This window comes from Apteryx mantelli, chromosome 28 (genome assembly GCF_036417845.1).
Source record: "Apteryx mantelli isolate bAptMan1 chromosome 28, bAptMan1.hap1, whole genome shotgun sequence".
Lineage (NCBI taxonomy): Eukaryota > Metazoa > Chordata > Aves > Apterygiformes > Apterygidae > Apteryx > Apteryx mantelli.
In genome coordinates this window covers 306,508-316,270 of record NC_090005.1, presented here as the reverse complement: position 1 = coordinate 316,270, position 9,763 = coordinate 306,508, and positions in this window count along the sequence as shown.

Below are 9,763 nucleotides of genomic sequence, written 5' to 3'. Positions count from 1 at the left end.
TGAAATTACTCTGTCTTCCTTCTCTCCATGTAAGCACAGAAGTATTTGGCAAGCATGTCACCCTTTTTGTGTCATCTAGTATCTTTTAGGCTAAGACTGCTTTTGAACTTAATCTGGTATTCTCTACAAATGCATTTCTGGTCCACTGATTAATTCAAACTTCCAGTGGCTCTATATTAACTTGTTAGCTCACCCTAGAAGCAAATCCCCGGTACTGGGTAGTGATCATCGAACCCGAGCTGTGCCAAGTGTCTAGGCATATGAAGGAGCAGGCTGTTGCTATAAAAAGCGGCTGTAGGCCTCCCTGGTATGTCAGCTGGATGTCCGCTCCCCTCCAACTCCAGCCAAAGGAGAGGGCTGGAGATCAGCAGGAAAACCAGCGAAGCCGGCGGAGGCACTGCAGGCACTGGGCTGTGGAGCGGGACGGCCGCGGTGCCTGACAGAGCGGGCGGACGAGTTCGGCAGGCCACAGCAAACACCCCTTTCGCCCACGCAAGGAACCGCGGAGCAGCAGGACTTTCCGAGCCGGGCACAGCTGCTCGCACTCCCTGGGCATGCCGCGGCAATGCTGCTGGGCAGAGCAGCTCCTCTGCCAGCTGCCAGCAGCAGTGCTGCCTGGCGGCTCCGCGGCAGCCGGCGATGCTTTTCCATTTCCCGGGGTCACTGGTGTGCAAAGGTAGCTTGGCCCCCAGTGGCCCTGGCTGTTAGCTCTGCTGCAACCGCGACTGTGCTCCGCTTGCTGCCGCTGGGGAGTTCCTTTTTTTTTTTTTTTTTTATAAACTGAACTTTTCAGGCTCTTGCAGCTTAAATGGCCCTCAGGGATGGACTGTGGCAGTGTAGAGACATGTCCCAGCAGCAGCTCTGCAAGAACCAGTCAGAATTAATGGCAAGCAGAACCTCTCAGGAGACTAAGGCAAGTGAAACAGTCTCCAAGACCATTTATCATAAAGTAGCTGAGCTGGATCCCTGGGTAGGGGGAAATAAAGATGTTAAAGCCCATGGGGGTAGGTCCTTATATCCTCAGTTCCCAACAGCAGTCTCCTTTCCTCAGGCATATGAGCATTTCTGCAGCTGCAGGTAACCCAGATGCAGAGCCCTGGACAGCAGGCCAAAGGGATTTTAGGGATTTTTTTCCTTCCCTCTAGGTTTGCAGGAGGATGGAGCACAGCAGTTGCGCTGTCAGTGCACTGCTGCATCCAGCTGCCTCTGCCTGATACCCAGGACAGCTTGAAACACTTGTGGCATTTGCCGTGCGCTGCCTGGAGCATCTTAAGGTGGGAAAAGGGCTTTCGTGATGCCTGGCTTAGGAGGGACAGCCGACGCGCTGCCCGCTCAGAGACGCGGAAGGCAGGAGGCCAGGCTGGCAGACCTAAGGAGGGTTACTGCAGCTCGAAGGCTGCCCGCGGTACGCGCCCTGGCAGCCGAGGTGAAGAGTCCTGCAGCAGCGCAGGCTGAAAGCAGAAAGCTGCACTCGAACTCGCACAGCGCCTGGTACCGCGGCCCGATGGGAGAGGCATCAGGGCTGGTCTGTGGGGCCTGCGCGGCTGTCCAGCGTGCCAGGGCTGCTGAGCACCCTGCAGACCGGCTCGCCCAGCCGCCTCCGCCTCGAGAGAGCTGTGGACGCCCGGGAGCTCGGCAGAATGCAGCTGCACGGTGCCCGAAGCCCTGGCAGTCAGAGGTAATGGCTGTACCCCACACTTTGGGGTCTGGGGTCAAGGTTAACAGGCACCGAACCAAAAGCAAATTGACATTCAATAAAGGCTCCCCCAGCGTATTGAAAATGCACGGAGATGTGGCTGGGTCACTGCTGACACGCAAAGCTTTATAGATCAGAAGAACAAGGCAGGAAAGGGCCTGACCGCGTGAGTCAGCAAGGGGCTGGGCGGGCAGCGGGCAGCTGGAGCCAGCAATCATCACAGCTTTCGCACAGCAACCTGCCTGCACCAAGAAACACAGGGGAGGAAGGAGGCTGGAGGTCCTGCTGACCTCAGAGCAAGCAGTCAGCACCCTGCTGCCACCTTTGCAGTGTATCCAGAGCTCATCTGCCCCGAGTGGGAGGGAGCGGTGAGGAGAAATGTGTAGCAGTGGGGGGGGGGGGGGGCGGACAGAGCACTAATAGGGCATCCAGGAGCCGGAGCCACTTAACTCCTTCGGCATTGCTGTTGCCTGCAGGCACCTTGTTTTTAGAACACTTCAAAGCTAATATGGCAAATGCCTGAACGTGCTAAACTGGACAGAAGGGATTAGTACAGCTGGCTGTCCATCCTGGGATTGGAGAAGGAGCAATATGTGCCCAGGTCAGCCACTGCACAGCTCCTGCAGGGCTTTGGCGAGGCGGTTGCTGGTGGCATGCTGCAGTGCCTCTCCATGTCGGAAGGTTTTGCAGCCGCTGCTGGTTGTCCCAGGTCTGCAGGCTGATGCAGCCTCCCTCCTCCAAGCTTGTCTCCCAGGCCCAGGAAGCATTGCTTGGCTGTGCACAAAGCATCTGTAGCAGCAAGGGCTCCCAGAAAGTTGTTCTGGGCATCCCAGTCCTTGGAAAGCAGGTCTTGTGCAGGTGTGGGGCCTCAAGATCACCTACTTCAATTTACTGATCTGTTCCTATCGTGTTGAATTCCTTGCTGATGTAGGCATACTGGTGTCATGCAGTGCTGTCAAGGCCAGAGAAAATGGAACGGATTTGTTGACCAAGGCTCGCAGCTAAGAAGTAATGGGCTGCATGAATAAGGTCACTTTACAGTAAGTGGAATCTACAGTGCCACTTCCCACAAGATCCCCCAAAGTAAGGGAAGAAGGTCATGAAACTCAAAATTGTCTTTAACAGAGGGCAGCTGTATGTACGTATATATGGTCTTCCTGCTGCTTTCCACAGAACACATTCAGGCGACATGTCTCAGGCATATTCAGCACTAAGCAGTGCTACTGCAACTGCAGTGCCAGAAAAGCAGCTAGTGTTTGGGGTAACATGAAAAGGGCAGGATCTTTTGTTGAAAACTTCTGGTTCTGGTTCTGTGAACATGTTTATTTTCTGTACTGAAGAGAAATGTCACTGCTATGCCCCCACTCTCCTCAGTGCAGCTCTAGCTAGCTGGAAGCCTGCGGTATGGAAATGATGCTGGAATGAAAGTGATTCGTGCCCAGCTGCTTCTAGGACAGCCAAGAAAAGACTAAAATGAAAAAACATGTCGCAGCCAAAAAATGTGCATTCTGCCAGAGTGAACAGGACCAGAGCTCAGATACAGATCTTGCCAGAGAGAACAGGACGGGAGGTCAGACGCAGATCTTGCCAGCGCCAGAACAGACACAGAAACGTACAGCCTGCGAGAACCTAGCGGAAGCGGAAACATAGGTGCTGCCGTGGCTGAACGGAACCCAAAACACGCATCTGCCACACTCACATCTGAGACCCAGCATCAACTGTCTGAAGCCCTCTCCAAAAGCCTGGGCTTCTGATTTCAGAGCGAGCTTGAATCCTGGACAACCGAGTGTCCCCGTCCCCTCCTCTCCCTCCAAGAGGGGACCATAAGGGTGCTCTTCGCAGTCCCCTTTCAGCAGGCAGCTTAATATTCGGGCAGTCACTTCTCGACCAGCTTGCTTGACTATAAAGAGTATTTGGACTCCCACAGTGGTTCATTTAACCAGACTTTTCAAAGGAGTCTCTCTCACCCTCCCTCTCTCTCCTTCTCAAAAGAGGAATAACCAAGATAAAACAGGAAGCAAAATGAAAAGAAGTAGAGAAGAGGCAAAAAAAAAGAAAAAAATCTGAAGGAGGAAAGGAGAGACACACACAGAACAGACCAAACGAAGCCATTGCTGTGTCCCTGCTCCTCCAGACCAGACCAGCAGCCTGTCTGGGAGCAGTGTGGGAGATTTCTTTTTAATATATAGGAGGGCGTAGACAGAAAAATACAAGGGGAAAGCTGTCTTTTTTTTTCTAACATGGGAACAGCTCTGAGGAAGCTGTTGGGGTTAATGGCAGGTAATTTGGTAGTAAATAAAAGGCAACAGTGCCTCTGTACACAGGATGTAACTAAGCAGCGTCTTGGCACCTAAAGGTCAGAGAGCCCAGCACTCCCTTTGCTTTAAAAGTGCCGTAAGGGATGAGGCCGCGGTGCAGCAACAACAAGGAGCGCTCGGGCTTCGCAGGGTGCGTGACGCTAACTCTCGGCTTCAAACACGCACAGACCTAACCTGAACGCGCGCGGCCTCACAGCATATTCGTCCTGCCTTCCCACGGGTGCAGGAGGGCCCCCACACATGGTAAGGGGGCAGGAGCCGCACGAATTGCAAGCTGGGGGACCTCGCAGTCAAGCTAGCTTAGGAGACTTGCCATCTAGGCTCCGGCACCATCCATGGAAGGAGGCAGTTCAAAAAAGGGAGGTTTCCAGCCCGAAGAGAGCCCTTGGTCAACTGGCAGTGCTGGGACTCTGCGAAAGCTGGCTCTGGCTCGCACGGTGCGAACCCTCTCCTCCCTCTAAGCTGCCCGAATGCCAGCTTTACGCCTTGTCCGCTGGGTTACGCTGCCCGGTCTGGGCCAGTGCGAGCCTGTGGTTCACAGACATAAACCGAAGGAGGTGCTTCTCGGGAGCCCACGGCAGGAGGATGGTCACCGCCGGCCCGAGGCATCTCCAGACCCGCACGTGCTGCCTTTGGCACATGAGTCAGCACAGAAAAGAGGGAAACAAAAACAAGCAGATGGAAGAAGTGGAACTGACACATAAAGGACACAGCAAGAGAGGAGGACACAAGGCTTCTAATTAGAGAAAAAAACAATTTCAGGTCACAAGCTTGGGTATGGCAGAGCCAGGAGAAGCAGCAGCTCTGGCCCCACAGGCAGTCAGCCCTAACCCAGCCCAGCACAACACCTGGGGGTTCCTTACTCCTGCGCGTGGCTGAGGGCCCTGGCTGCAGTCCCTGACCCCGAGACGGACAGATCCGAGCCTGACCACTGAGCTTCTGGAAGGATGTGACGGGGCTCGTCTAGGATATCTGAGCTCCACTCAGGAGAGAGTGCAGAGCTTCTTGGGAATGCAGACCAGGCACCGGGGCAGCATTGCTCCTCCTGCCCGGCACTTCTGCAGAGCCCCGAGGCTGCAGCTCACCCCCGGTAGAGACCAAGCACTTGGCCAATGCACCCACAAGGTCCTGGGGCTTTATCCCTGCAGCACTTTTATGAGATACAGAGACGGTTGCTTCTCTTGCCTCATGGTATAAGACTAGCAAGCATATAAATGGTTAATTCTTCGAAGCAATGTGAAGCCTGATGTGAGAAAGCTAGCAGCACAGAGCCACCCTGGTCCCTCCTTCACAGAGAGGGGTGCTCGCCCTCCTTAATGCTGATAACATAGCTTTCCAGGCTGAGAAGGGTATTTGGTTGTTGATTAGCAAAGGCTGCTAAGTTATCTCGCATGCTGAGAAAAGTGCATTTGTGTGTGTGCTGGATTCATTCACAACAGCACTATTGTCTGCAGCCAGTAAGCCCTGGCTACCATGGCGAATTAGCGGGCAGAAAGCGGCGTTCCTGCGGCACCCCTGGTGTCACCCAGGGAAGAGGGACACGCTGCCAAGCAGCTTCCCAGTGCTGTGCCTGCCCCCAGCTGGGAACGAGGACTTTTCCCTCTGCATTCGTGCAGGGTTTCTTGGGTTTGCATCCCTGACACAACACAGGAGCTCCTTATGCTCACTGGAGGCAGGTCAGTTAGGACAAGCTGTTGCGGCATCAGTGACAGGAGGCCACAAAGCAGCACAGCTGCTCCCCGGCACTTGACTCGGAGCACGTACTGCAGCCAGCAGTGCTAATGGGCGAGCCTCTAGCCCCTTATTTTCTCCTGTCAGTCCCCTACTGCTGACACCCCAACTGTTACCAGACTTGGAAAGGCTACTATAGCCTGCCAAAGTGTGTTCCTCTTTTACCCTAACTGCATTCTGCTGCTTTTAGCCTCTGCTGGGGATGAAAAGGGATCCCAAAGGCATCCAGTCACTTATATAGGCTTCCCATTTGATTCAGAAGCTGGCAAGGTCATGAGAAAAGCATATCTGCAGATTACCATAGCATTTCTCCTTCCTAGGTGGACCAAGACAGGGAGAGCAGAAACAAAAGATTTTTTCTTCTGCTAAAGAACAGAAGCCCCTAAACCTGAACCACTAAGAAACTTGCAGTTCCATTCAGGCATTAGGTTTGTATTTTATCTACTCTGGCCCTCCCTGTTAACACAAGATTTCTAAAGTACCCTTTACAAACCACCTCTTCCTACAGAAAACCAGAAGGAATTCAAAGGACAGAATTGCCAGGGGGAGCTGTGGTGAGAATATTTAATAGGTCAGAGCAGCTGGGAGACATTGTAATTGCAAAATCAGGTGATACTCATTTTCTTAGAAAATCAAACTGCAACAGCCTTTCCTTTCTACAGCTTTACAAATGTTTTAGTCCCAGCACTGAGTTCCCAACAAATCCGGGCTGAATCTGAAGTTTGGTGTCTAAAACAGAGTACTTCTGGAGGGATTTCCAAGGACAGCCTAACTCCCCATCAGAAAGCAAGGGAAATCAGTCACCTAATCTGTACCTGTGCCTCTAAGGCTTCTGCATCAACATCATATCCACAAGGCCTTCTCCAGAAGTACTTTCTTTGGTTTTCACAGGCTCTCAAAATCTCTTTCTTTTACCAGAATCCCTGAGGGGCTACAAATATGGTTCAGAATACTACAGAATTATTTTATCCTACAGAAAAAACCAATATATTACAAACAATCAACAAACAGGTTTTTAGATCCATCTAGTCTGGCCTAATAAATGAAAAGATGTAGGGACAACAAAAAAGATATATTTCTGATGCGTATACCCACCAAAATTTTTAATAACACACCAGCTGATATGGTAAGGAGAAAGCTGTAATTCTGGCTGATCTCCGCAGCCCAACAACTTATCAGGGAAGCCCTAAATAAAAAATAATGGATATTCTCTTCAATATTAAAGACCTATTATACATACTGCACATCTAAATCTGCCTCTGAGTAATAATGAAGATAAAGATTCCAAAGAGAAAGAGTTAAACTACTGGATTAAACACTAGAAATATAATTAAATTTGACACAATGTGGAAATTGAAAACAATTATTGGATTACAAAGACACAGTGCATGAGTCACCAGGAAAGATACTACAGGAAAATAGTAATAAATGGTAGGGACTTCATCACTTTGGTGAATTACTAAAGTATTTTGAAGGAAAATACTATATGAAATGCCATACCCTGAAGTTCAGGAGAGGACTATCTCTATGAATTAAGGCCTTTTTTTCGGTTCCAGTTTTCAGTTACAAATGTTTTAATGATAGCTTAAAATATACAAGCAGTCATGTTCTCACAGGGGCTGTATGCAGAGATGTGAACCAGGAAAAAACAGCAGCCAGGAGCCAGGATCACTGGTGGAGTGTCACTGCCCAGTTACACCCTGCCTGTGCAGCGGGCAGCCGTGGGGCTGACACCAGCCTGAACGTCACTGCCTGTGGCAGGCAGGCACTCTTTGGTTTCAGCTGGATAAACGGTACTTGGCTGTTAATCATTGCAGTTGCCTTCAGGCCACTCTGGTAACTAGATTTTTATCAAGCCTAATGATAACGCTGAAATCCTTGAAAGAGCCAGTTTAGCCTATATACTTCTGAAGTAACTGAAAAAAAACCCAAAAACCTATTCACTGCAAGTGACAACACCATGCCCAGGCTGCCTGGCACAGAGTCGGCTCATTCGCAAGCATCCACAGCAGCCGTTTAGCTGGGCGCAGGGGGTGTCCCAGAGGCTGGTTGCTAACACCCACCACACGCACGGCACAGGAGCAAACTTCTGGCCCGGAGCTGCCCCAGGCTGATGGTCCTGTAGTTTCTATTCCTTAGCCACTCTGGTCAGGTTTTGGTTATGATCGCTTCCCCTCCCCTTCTCCCTCCCCAGCATCCCTGGAGCATTTGCTGGTACAAAATCACAGCGTTATAACTGCAGAATAGCTTGCTCTCTGGGTCAGGATTGCATGGGGTTTTCCTGAGTTTTGTCCAAGGATGGCTCCTCCTCCCTCTCTCGTGGCTCCGTGGGAAGCTGCCCCACCTCGTAAATCAGCTCCTGAACAAGTGGGACCCCCAGACCAGCACAGCATGGACTCTGAGGGGCAGATTAGAGTCTGGGAGGAATTATTCTGCTTTATTATAATCTTATCTCATCAGTGGGTCTTCTAAAGCAATCAGCAGGCAAGCAAGTGAAAAATAAGAACCTTAATGTGAGGCTTAGTCCAGCAGAGAGTGACAATTTGATATATAATTCATTTCTGATACAGAAAACATTGCACTGGTTCTTAGTATAATGCAGATCAGGTCCACACTACATTTGAGTGGTGCATAGGCCAAAATGGTGTATTCACTTTTAGGAATCAATCTCTGCTGAGAGTTTAAAATAATGAAAGAAGAACAACTCTTTCCCCAAATGTATTTGAATAATCCTGTAACTAATTCAGCTCCAGGGCTTTCCTATTGCTTTTTCTTTACAAAACAATTCTCATTTCTGGCAGTCAAAAAACATTTTTCACATGCAGTTTTCTCGATAGCAAAGAGAGAGTGAGGTTTGCATGAGCACTGGTCCAGCACAGGTCTGTCTGCACAGGCTGTAGTATCAAGCACCTGCAACTGCAATTCTGCCACAGGCTTGCAGGCTAGACCAGCTTATCTTGTAATTTCTGCAGATACAGACACATGCAGGATATGTTATATACCCTTGGTGTCATACAGAAGGCAGGTAAACTGGTACAGGGACAGGAGACGGGTGATGCAGTGATTCCATACAGATAATATTTTCCTATTCTCCGACTCAATTTTGGACATGTCTCAGCATGACACCGACATCTGCTGTGTTACTGAAGATGCTGTCAAACACACATAACTAGCTGCAATTAATGACTACCCTGCCTCATTTCTGTGGTATGAAATGGAAGTATTAACTTCAAGTAAAACCAAATCTGGCTTCAGAAAATTTTCTTTTTCCTTTCCAAAGTATGTTTTGCAGTTTCTAGTGGATGCAAGATTTTCTATTGATTTCTGGGTTTTGAGTTGTTGTGCAGCGTCACCATATGCAGTCAAAATACAGATGTACTGCATTCCAGTAGTAAGCATATTTCTTTGAGTAGATAAAAATTATCCTTGTGTTTCAGCTTGCTGAATATGCGTCTTTGTTGGACAACTTGAAGTGATAGCACCAAATCAATGTAAGATCATTACTTAGTCATAATCATGGTAAACATTTTATTAGTTTGGTGGTTATTCAGCAGCTGCTTGTTGCTTCCCCATTTCTCATCCACAAGGATCTGGAGAGATGGTTAGGTTTTGATTTTTAGAAATGCTGCATACTCTGGGTTTTCCAGAGACTCGAAATGGAGCTGTTGCTGTCACCAGTCACATCCTACCTGTCACTTTCCAAGTCTGCAGTAATGGAATTGCAAATTCTGATTACAGAAACAGGACATCCAGAAGTATGCTCAGCTGGTAGAGATGCTCAGTAGGAACAAGTTGCTAATTGTCCCTCCACCAGCTTTTGTGTGTGTTTTTTTTTTTAACATGTCTGAGATCAGAGGATGTGTCCACATGCCAAGAGTTGCCAGAGCAACCAGCAGACTATCCTGGTGGTCTGCAAAGAGGGTTCAGGCACAGGGAGGACAGAACCTGAATTGTGTTCTTACCCTAAGGAGCTTCCTCACACCAGAATCAACTGGAAAGAACATGGTTCCTCTCATTA